Source organism: Rattus rattus, chromosome 7 (genome assembly GCF_011064425.1).
Source record: "Rattus rattus isolate New Zealand chromosome 7, Rrattus_CSIRO_v1, whole genome shotgun sequence".
NCBI lineage: Eukaryota > Metazoa > Chordata > Mammalia > Rodentia > Muridae > Rattus > Rattus rattus.
Genome location: NC_046160.1, coordinates 65,931,298 through 65,941,421, shown reverse-complemented (window position 1 = coordinate 65,941,421; position 10,124 = coordinate 65,931,298). Strand labels below are relative to the sequence as shown.

General features: G+C 38.2%; 1 protein-coding gene across 1 annotated transcript in view; it reads right to left on the bottom strand.

The window, feature by feature from the left end:
* Positions 1 to 9,881, bottom strand: part of Arhgap5 (Rho GTPase activating protein 5) — a 59,677-nt gene extending 49,796 nt beyond the window's left edge. The window contains exon 1 of the mRNA XM_032907723.1: positions 9,775 to 9,881. The gene's annotated coding sequence lies outside the window, so the exon portion shown is untranslated. The remainder of the gene's footprint in view (positions 1 to 9,774) is intronic.
* Positions 9,882 to 10,124: the final 243 nt, after the last annotated feature.

Genomic DNA, 10,124 nt, shown 5'->3' with positions numbered 1-10,124 from the left:
GAAGTACAGTTGGACAGTAGAAATAACTTCTAATGTTCTACATCACTGCAGAATAATCAAATTGAAAACAAATATTTTAAATTACTAGTACAGAGGTACAAAGGCTAATTTTGGTTGTCTACTTGACACACCTGGAAAGGAGTGCCTTAACTACTGTGGGCAGTGCCATCCCCGGGCAGGTGGGCATGGGCTGTATAAAAGCAAGCCAGGGAAGGTCATTGGTGAAGGTACAGCTTGTTACAGTAGACAGTCCAGCATATTGGAAATGCAAGGATCACAGAGTGACTACCAAAGCCAGTCAGGTGCATAAGTGGACTTAGCCTAAGACTAAGAGACAAGCTGCATGGGCTATGAATGGTGGAAATCAAGTTCTGGAGCTTTCCACGCCCTTTGTAGCCCAGAAGATCATGAATGAGTCCCAGATGTTAAGACTCTGAGATTTTTGTTAATTTTGGTTTTGCTTTTATTTGACTGTTATAACTGTGCCCAAGTTCTTCTTAAAAAAAAAAACAAAAAACAAAAAAAACCCTATCATTTATTTTAGATTTTATAGGAACCAATAGTCACTCTTGACTATTGAATTTGACTTTGAATTTTTAAAGAGAACCTGGACTTTATAACCTTTTAAAATTCATAGTATGTTTTATATTGCAATATTATATTAGCACAATACCCAGGGAGCAAAAAAGGGAAGGGTTACAGATTTTTCACAGTAATGTGTTTGTGTGTCAAGTTAACAAGAGGTAAATTAGTGATGGCTAATCTTGGTTGTTTGCTTGACATAACTAAGAAAGAACCCCAACTGAGGAACTACCTCTATTAGGCCAATGAGCATGAGCTACATAAGAAAGGTAGCTGAGTAAGCCAGAGGAAATAAGCCTGTAAGTTTTCCTTCATGGTTCTTGCCTCTGCTCCTCTTGAATTCCTGCTCTGAATTCCTGAATAATGGACCAGGGGCTAGAATGTATAGACAAATAAATCCTTCTCTTCAAGTTGGTTTTGGTCCACATCATCATTTTTGGTATACAGTATCAAAAAGCAAACTAATAGAAAAGATTCTGACCATTCCCATTATGAAAAAGTGACTAAGGCTATAGAGATATGCCAATTTCCCTGATCCAACCACTCATCATATGTGCTAAAATGCCACATCATATTCGATATACACAGAACTACTGTCATTAAGAAACACAAATCTATAAACATTAATCTAATAGCCCTACCCTTAAATATGTATGTATATGTGACACATGCACACGCACCCACACACACAGCACACACAGACACAAAACTTACCAGTTCTTGACATCTTTACTACTATAACATGGATTCTAGTCACCATTATGTTTGATAAATGATTCTAATTTCATTCTATGCAATTTCTTGCATAATTCTTGCTCCCTTTGTCTGGCCTTTTGATATCAGCCAGGTTCTTATTAAACTTTCCAGTACTTCTAAAAGGAAAAGCCACTACAATACCTGCCTACTTACTACAATGTTCTCATACATCTCTGAGCTACTTTCCCAAAGTCTCATTCTGTTTCAGTGATACTGAGGCACACAACATGCTTAACACATTCCTGTCTTTGTATTTTCCCCCGTATTTCCAAAGCTACTGCATAATTAGCGTAAGTATTGTATGTCATTAACTCTACTCCTCTCCCATTTCACTGCAGATTTAAGAGCCAAAAAGGTACAAATCTATGTCCATCACACTAGTATAACCCAGAAGCCTAAGTACTTCACAAAACAAACTTACAAGTCTAAGTATTAAGCTGAAAACTTTCCAAAAATGAAGGTATTTGAATCAAAATAAATTATGATGCATAATAATGTATTTAGCCAGAATAAGCATATATTTTTATTTATAAATGTTAAAACTAATTTTTAAGAGAGAGACATAGGGACTAGAAAGATGGTTCAGCACTATACTTGCTGCTCTTTTGGAGATTTGAGTTCCACTCCCAGTATCCACATGGCAGCCTACAACCAGCCACCTAATTCTGAGTTCCAACATCCTCTTCTGGTCTCCACAGCAATGCATGCACACGGTACAAATACAAACATGCAGGCAAAGCACTTATACACATAAAATGAAAAATAAATTTAAAAATCGAAAAATAAGGAATATAGCTCTAAATATAACTGTCTTTAAGTATCTTTTTTACAAGTCACAGTATTTATTATAGGAAATTAAAGTCTAAGACCCGATTATATACAGAAATAACTTTATAATTACTTGCTCAATTTTAAATACCCCTATGTAATCAAACATTCCCAAAGACAGATCTAACACAAAGATCATCCTATATTCAATAAGCTAAAGTAAACGTATCCAGAATAACCTAAGGAAAAAAAAAACTACATATTAGAAAATTAGTGTAAACCTGAAATATTATTCCTGTTAATTTTGCTAATTCTTGATGACAGATTTATCCATGTTATAAGCAAAAACAGGTAACATTTTAGCATATGTAAGGTAGCTAAGTAATTCAACAATGTAATAATGAAAATCAATCACAACATTTTGATTTTTAAAATTTTAACCTTTGAACCAAGATTTCTGCCACAAAAGCACACAATCTTTAGATGCAATGTAGCTGTAAAAAGTCACTTTTATGAATTGGTCTTTAGATTAGACTATTTAAATCTTTAAAAATTATGTAGTGACTAACCTGAAAATTCTAGAATTTTCTATTTTTACCCAATCTCCTAGCTCCCAGATTACCTTACACACAGGGAACAAACTAATTTTTAGCAAGTTATAAATGAATCAATCTCCGGGTTCAGTGCACACAACTCTAAAACCATTATATAACCCTGATGCCACATTTGTTGGCACAACTAATAAAAACCCACATACTGCTATAAACCTAAAAAGTCTAATTAAAATCTTCTAATCTGAAACACCCAGCATCTTCCTAAGCCCTATAGTTTGATCACTTACATACACTATAGACTGATAAGCAGTAAAGTATTTCTAAGAGGTAGACCAAGCAATAACTCTGGATTTTCTAACACTATTCAATAAAAGTAATTCTTTTATCCATTTCTATCTTTTGATATTTCAAATTGCTGGGGGTGGATAATTGATGAAAGTCATCTTTCAATCAGCTAAACTATTTCCAAACAGAGTAACTGCAGATCTTATTACTTAATCTACATCTTTCACATCATCTTTGGGAATATGAGAAAGCTATCCCAAATTTATATTAGGCTATTTCCTTATTCAGTAGTGGAAATCAATGTATCAAGGGTCATGTCATTTCTATCAACTTAAGAGAACGACCTACCTGTATGCCTATGTTTAGCCACTACTACCTGCTGAACCTTATGCCAGAGACTTAGAAAATCTAAAGGCACTGTAAGGAAGGCCACTGAAGACAGTACTATGAATATGCTCACCCTCTTTGAAAACTAAGAAGTGGGAGAGGGAATACTTTTTAATTACTTTCTACATTTGTAAAGCTACACAGAAAAGGACCCATCATTTTCATTATATGAATTATTGTAAGCAAGGTTTTCCAATGTTTTAAACTTATACTCATTTTGTATGTATGTGGGCATATACACCACAGGTATATATATAGATCAGAAGAAAACTTGCAGGCGTCAGTTCTTTTTACACCATGATAACTCAGGTCATCAGGCTTGACAACAAGCATCTTATAAACACTGAGCCATCTCAGAGGTCCTAGGTTCCACAACTTTCTTTTTAAAAATGGGAATAGGAGCAAGTCAAATAATCACAGGGAGTTTTAAAACATTGGACATTTAAAAAAGGATATCAAGAGGCTAAAAAGGCATTTTCCACACTATAAATATATTCATATATATACACACACCTGTATAAATAAATAAATAAATAAATAAATAAATAAATAAATAAATAAATACTTTGCTGGTCAAGGTAACCCATGCCTGTGAGTCCATCATCTGGGAAGATAAGGGAGAAGGCACATCCAGTATTGTCTATATTGTAAGTTCTGGATCAGCCTGGACTAAAAGTAAGAGCCTGCCTTAGTAAGTCTGAAAAATAAACAAACATGATGATTTATGCCTGTAATCATAACACAATCACAGAAAGCAAAGGCAGGAAGATCAGAAATTCAAGGTTAATTTGCTGTTTGGTTAAACAGCAACTTGGAAACCAGCCTAGTATACATGAGATTTGTCTTTAAAACAAAAACTCCACACCACCACCAACCCCAACTAATCTTTATAGTACCATAGCTAAAGAGATAAAAGCAATGTGATATTTATCATGGAGTTTAAAAATGCAGTTATGAATTCAAATAAATGAAATACAAGTTACGAGCTATACTAGACCAAGGTTTGGAAAACTTTTTTCTATAATGGGTTGGATATACTATCTATTGTCTGTTATATTACTTGACTTGAGAACAAAATGATCTTGATATATTACAATAAAATTAGACACACAGATATTTGAATTTCATATTGTTCATATATTTTAAAATATTATTCTGACAACTTTGACAGCTATTTCACAATATAAAAGGGTATTATAGAGAAATAAATGGTCAAAGGCCATAGTTTACAAACATTAGATGATTTTTTTGTATGTTATGTATTTAAGTATTGCTTACATGTATATATGTGTACTGCACGTGTACTTGGTGTCTGTGGAAGCCCCAAAATCAGGTGTAAGCAGCCATGTACTGTGCTGGGAATCAAACCCAGGTCCTCTACAAGAGAAGCCAGTGTTCTTCTCTTCTCCACTGTGCCACTTTTCCAGTCCTGAGATGAAGAATTTTGTGAACAAAATATATTTGATAGGGTTTGGTTTCCAAAGATAAGTCATTCCAGATGTGTGATTAATGGAGAGTGTATTGAGCACAGCAACCATATTGGAAAGTAGAAGAATATGCTTAGATTTAAAATATATCCTATAAAAGAACAAACAGGAGGTAGAGCTTGTAAAAGAAAACTGAAGAGGCTAAAAGTAGAATACAAGGCTGAAAGTGGTGACCCCATCACAAAGCCTACAAAAGTGAATACTGTATGCTAAGCACCTGAACTAAAAGAACAATGCTAGACAGAGAACTTTGTGACTGGCACGTATGTCTAATATGAAATAAATGAGTCAGTGTTTCTCAATGAAAAGCTAATCAGTTTTAGCAACAGATGGTGATATCACCTGAGTCTCTAGTGTTATCGCCAAAGACACAAAACTTGGTAATAAAATGAGGTAAGATCAAGATGAGTAACAAGAACATAAAGTTCAGAAAATTTTAAGGCCACTGAGTATTCCTAGAACTATCTGAAGAATCCCACACACCAGTTACATTAAATGGTTAGCACTCAAAAAGTGTTACCTTGGCTTTGAAATAGAAAACATAAAAATAATCACAGAGCTTTTCATCAGTAAAAGGACATACTCAACAAGAAAATGGACAAAGCACACCAAACCAGAAGCCAAGAACTATAGTCTATCTCTCCAGAGCTGTTTAATGTCCAATACAGTGAGAATAGACAGTTTATTTCTCCATTATCTCTTTATTTACCCTTGCATTTGTATTAATATTTCAACTTACTCATAAGGTAAAAACTGATGTTTTTAGACTTTTATCTTGCATTTCTTCTCACTTGCCAATCTGGCTTAGAGTTTCCCATACACTTTTGGTCCATAGACATTACTACTTCAACATCTTTTTTCTCCCCCTCATTATCTTAACTACTTTCAAAAAGTATCTCCTTTATAGAAATTTCTTTATATCACATTGTATGTATTTTGTTTTGTTTTACTTATTTCATGTGTACAAGTTCTTTGCCTGCATATTATGTCTGTGTACTGTGTGAATTCAATGTCCATGGAGACCATAAAAGGTCATTAGGTTCCCCTAGAACTGGAGTTAGAGTTCCACATGAGTACTTGGACTAGAACCTGGATCCTCAAGAGTAGTAGTCAGCACTCTTACTGCAGAGCTCCATCTCCAGCCCTTTATAGCAAATGTTAAATCAGTAATGTACTATCCTATAGCCAAATTTACCTGTTCTGTATTAGCCTCACATTTAACTATATATACATTGTTCCATGTCTCAAATTCTCTCTCAATATCTAAGTTCTAGGGATAGAGACATGGCTCAAGAGTTAAGAGCCTCTTGCAGAGGCTGGGAGTAAGTGCACAACCATTCTAGCTCCAGGATACCCTCTTCTGGCCTCCAAGGGTACCTACATGCACATGAGAATATACAGACATGCATGTTGGGTGTGGGGTCTCAATTTTAAAACAAAGAACTATTAGCTCTGATAGGAGTCAATGCTATAGTTCATACATACTTTCTTGTACTGCTCACAGTGCTTAGATATTAAATAAAATAAATCTGCTAAGGATAATAAGATTAATCAGAAGTTAAGGGGAAAAGTAAAACCAATGTTTGTGATTAACTCTGCATGATAAAAAGCTTGAGAAAAATCTTAGTGACAAATCTTAAGTCATATTTTAACCATGAAATAAGTTACACATAACTTTTCCTAAGTACTATCTCTAATTCTAAGGAAAAGTTGAAAAGTTATTGTTTTATAGCACAGCCCAGTGGAGATTGCTTACAGAACACTAGGGGGTATAAAACAACAACAAACCTCAAACTGTTTTCTGAGAGGGGAGGGGGAGGGAAGAGGGGGAGGGGGGAGGGAGAAAAGAAGAGGGGGAAGAGGGGGGCGAGGGGTGGGGAGGGAGAGAGAGAGAGAGAGAGAGAGAGAGAAAGATTTTTTACCTTTATCTACTTAGTCGGTTACAGTTACTACCTCTCATACTGAAGTCTGAACTTACCGTCTAACCTCTAATCCATCTCTTTATCCCCATAGTATGGTATTAAGTGCTAAATAAAAATAATCAAATTAATGAATAATACATCAGAGACTTTAATACTTTTTAATGCAGACTTTCATAGGTTAAAAACAGAAATTGCCTTGGTTTGGAGAGGGTGACTTATCAGAGGAAGTCTCATGGCATCTAGGAGAAGACTCCTAGGATCTAAGGAGCAGGGCTTGAAACTCAATTAAAGAATGTATTTTAAATTCTTACGTCTGATTTTTGTTTTAATTCTAACGTTTCATTCTAGTTTGTTTGTAGTACTGGGAATATGTAAGGGTCCTGTAGTATACACATGCTAGATAAGTATTGTACACCAACCCAACACACTAACATTTTCCCCTAGTTTGATAAAATCAACAAAACTTTGCATTAAATGGCTCATTACAGAAATTGCCAAATGGATGATATATGACTTTCTTAAAATTTCTTCAGTATTCTTTTAGACACATTTCTTTCTTGTTCTTAATAATTAGTAGAGACATGAAATAACACTACAGAATGCTTCTTGAATGAATCAACCACAGTGCTTTCTTGATTTGCAAAGAAAATAACTATGGATCCAAATATACAGTGGGAAAGTTTAGTACTGTATTCATGAAACATACTTTTGTTCTACCAACATGTAAGAGCGATTGCCTAGTATGCTCAAGGGCCAGGTTCAATTCTACAACAGCTGTGTGTGTGTGTGTGTGTGTGTGTGTGTGTGTGTGTGTGTGTGTGGAGGAGGGGAGGTACATAACTATTATTCAAAGCTAAACTATAACTTCCAATACTCCCCAAAAGGTAAATATAGCATTTTATTCCATATAAAACTTTAACTTTCAAGGTGAAAAATGTTATCACCAAAAAATGTGTTAAATCTGCCTTTCTATAAAAGAGACAGGGCAAAAATAGTCAATGTAAATACCATATAAGAGAATTAAGATATTAATTAAAATACTGGATCAATTTTGAAAGAGACTAGAGATGTAGCTTGGTGGTAGAGCACCATGCAACATCCTGTTCAAAGTCTAGCACATAAGAAGAAAACATCTAATCACCTATATAGTTTAAATGGACAAAGATTAAAAAAAAAACAGTAAGCTCAATTCTGTGACAGAATTTTTTCTATCCACGAGTAACAAGCCCAGTGCTCTTAATAATCAATGTACAAAAAGTGGTAAAATTAGGCATGCTGATCTGAGTTAAAGAATGTAGCTAAAGAAGACAACCAGATCAATAGTTATCTAATTGTCTTTACTGTTGGATTCTTCTTTAAGTCAATCAGATTAATAGCTGTAATTCTTTAAGCTTAGTAAGCACGTATCCCTCACCTTTAAATCCACAATTTATATACACTTCCAATGCCTTATCAGGCTTTTGTGACCCACAGTTACAACTTTCTTCCTCTGCTCTACAGTCTATAGATAGGAAAAATATAGTTTAATTACAAAGGATTTATAAAAGGTACAAAATGAGAAATTTAAAATTAAGGCAAAATTTTTCTGGAAGCGGCAGTTACCTTATACTATTAGTCTTAGTATGTAAAAATTCTGAAAAGGAGTAGCATAAAAAAAACTGGAATCGACAGTAAAATATTTCCAAATACATTTTGGTGAAGTCCGTATTTAAACCAAAGTATTTTTCGGGAATAGTCACATCTGGATGTAATGGATGCCGGAAGAACTGTCTTAGAGATTGAGAGAACTCTTCCATGAAGTGAGTGGTCTCCTCATGCTGGTAAACAACTCCTAACATCCTGTTCAAAGTGGATATTGGTTTTGAATTTAAGTAGAAAGGGTAATCCCCACCTCACACACCTGCCGAAGGCAACACGCACAAACACTAGTAAACAGAGAGGCATTTTATGGTTTCATACTTGAACATTTATAAAAATGTCCTTGGTTTCTACCTTCACAAAAGAAACACTGTAAACTGATGACATATAAGGTTAGATGGATGAGGAAACTCACTCATTAAGGTTAGATGGATGAGGAAACTCACTCATCTCACTATCTTGGTTTTGATTTAGTACATTTTACTTATTATTTACTAAGCACTGGCCCAAACTGGATTCCCATCATATTTTGTAAAAGTATGAACTCCTTCCCTGCTACTTTCTCGGAATTTTATTAGTCGTTCTAATAGTTTGTCCTTACTTTCTAGCACCCTTCAGCCTCAGCTTGCACCTCACTTGCATTTCCAATAACGCTGGAGAGGGAGGGTGTGAGGGAGTGTATTTATGTGTGGATAAGTGCACGCGCGCTCCCGAGCTGCTCCCCACCCCCACCCCGATACTTTTCTTTACTGGGAACCGAGGGAAATTTTAGAGGTTATTCCAGCCAAAACTCGGGATCAAAGCCCCGGCCCAGTAAGCAGTCAAAGGACAGGAAGGAGTCTGTGTTTGGGTTGCGCAGTGCAACTTCTCACTCCCTTACCCCAAGCTTTAGCAGATGGGAATGTGGTGGTGAACCTAGGGAGGAGTCGAGGAGATAAGAAAAAAGTGAAAGGGCCGATCCTCCGGAAAGGCGGTTAAGTTTGCAGCCGAGGTCCTGTTTCTGCGGATCTGCGCCCACCGCGCTCCCCCTTCCAGGTGGAACTCGTTAACAGCGGCAGCCCAGCCAGCCGACCCCGCCACCTTCCTTCCCCGCGCACCCTCCAAGCCCCGGACAAGTGAAGGTGGCGCGGAGAGAAGACGCCTGGCGGGGCCGGCACGAGCTCGGCTACCAGCAGGCCTCTGCCGCCCCCGGCCCGGTCACCTGTGGAGAAAGCGGCCCCTCTCCGGCCTCTCTGCCCTTCAGCCGACCGTATCCTCGCGGCCCGGCCTGCGAGGACCCAGCCGCCCGGCCCCAGCCCCAGCCCCTTCAACTGGTTACAACCGGCGGCGGCGACCGAGGGTCCCTGGCGGGAGGGGAGCGGCAGGCCCCGCGCAGCCGGCTCTCGGAGGTCCTACCTAACAACGCCGGTCTCCTCCGTCGCCTCCTCAACGGCAGCGGCCGCGGTGGTGGCGGCGGCAGCGACATTCCTGGGGAGCGCTCGCCGCCGCCGCCTCCTCCACTCCTCTCGGCTCGCCTCTGCTGCCGGCGCGCTCCCGCGCCCTCGCCACACGCCCCTGAAAGCCCGAGCCCCGCGGCTCGCGCTGCCCGGTAACCCGCCCGCCTGCCGGCAGCGGTAGCCCCGACCCTCCCCCCTTCCCCCGCGCCCGCCGTCGCGCTGGGCTCAGTAATGGCGGCCACTCGGGCTCCTCGCGCTGACGGATCTCTCCCTCTCTCCCGAACTTTACCTCAGCATCTCTCCCGGCGC